Consider the following 1493-nt stretch of genomic DNA (forward strand, 5'->3'; position numbering starts at 1 on the left):
ATTCCTCAAGGATCTAGAACTAGAAATACTATTTGACCCAGCCATCCCATTACTGGGTATATACCCAAGGATTGTAAGTCATGCTGCTATAAAGACACACGCACACATAGGTTTATTGCGGCATTATTCACAATAGCAAAGCCTTGGAATCAACCCAGATGTCCGTCAGTGACAGACTGGATTAAGAAAATGTGGCACATGGAATACTATGCAGCCATAAAAAAGGATGAGTTTGTGTCCTTTGCAGGGACATGGATGCAGCTGGAAACCATCATTCTCAGCAAACTATCGCAAGAACAGAAAACCAAATACTGCTTGTTCTCACTCATAGGTGGGAATTGAACAATGAGATCACTTGGACACGGGGAGGGGAACATCACACACTGGGTCCTATTTTTGGGAGGGGGAGGAGAGATAGCATTAGGAGATATACCTAATGTAAATGATGAGTTAATGGGTGCAGCACACCAACATGGCACATGTATACATATGTAACAAACCTGCACGTTGTGCATATGTACCCTAGAACTTAAAGTAGAATAAAAAATAAATAAATAAAAATAAAATGTTCATTGTCAGGAGTTCCTGTGGCTTTCCCACAGCCCCTGGATCTTGATCCAAGGTCATTCACCACAATCCCAATCCCACCTTGGAGAATTTCTCTGGCACTAGAGGAAAGAAACTCAGCTTCTGGTTTCCCCCTCAGTCCCCGAGCCTCTGCCCACATTTGGCTCTGTGTCCTTTTCCAGAGGATCTGCGTGCTGTTTAAAATGCTTTGTCCTAAAGCAGAACTCTTCTCTCCTTTCTGTCACTCTGTAGGAGGGGAGAGGAGTGCCTCCATTTTAACTAAGTTTTCTTCTGACTTGCACTACACCAGCCTTTCTACCCAATCTACGCCCAAGCATTTCTCAGCTAAAGTGATCCTTAGTAGTTTGAATTCTTGTCACAATCTGTTCAGGCTGCTATAACGAAATGCCATAGGCTGGGTGGTTTATAAACAAAGGAAATTTATTTCTTAGAGTTCTGGAGGCCCAAGGTCAGGAAGGCAGTAGGTGCGGTGTCTGGTGAGTGTCGGCTTCGTGGTTCGTAGATGACTGTCTTCTTGCTGCACAGTCACGTGGCAGAAGGGGTGAGGGAGTCTCTCTGGGGCAACTAATCCCATTCATGAGGGCTCCCTCCCCCTCATGACTTCATTTCCGAAAGGGCCCACCTTCAAACACCATCGGATTGGGGATTCAGTTTCAACATATGACATTTGGGGGGACACAGACATTCAGTCCACAGCGGTTCTCAGTGCCTAACATTCTTTGAATGCCAAGAATGAGAGCACAGAGTAGATGTGAGAGAGTCCCTGTGGACCTAACTGTCCACTGCTGGTGTCATGGAAAGACCATGGGCTCTGAAGATGGACAGTCTTGCTCAAGTCCTGAGTCTACTAATTACTGGCTTTGTGTCTTACAGCAAGTGATTTAACCTCCAGTCTCAGTTTCCTC

Source organism: Mandrillus leucophaeus, unplaced genomic scaffold (genome assembly GCF_000951045.1).
Source record: "Mandrillus leucophaeus isolate KB7577 unplaced genomic scaffold, Mleu.le_1.0 Scaffold772, whole genome shotgun sequence".
In the NCBI taxonomy this organism is placed as follows: Eukaryota; Metazoa; Chordata; class Mammalia; order Primates; family Cercopithecidae; genus Mandrillus; species Mandrillus leucophaeus.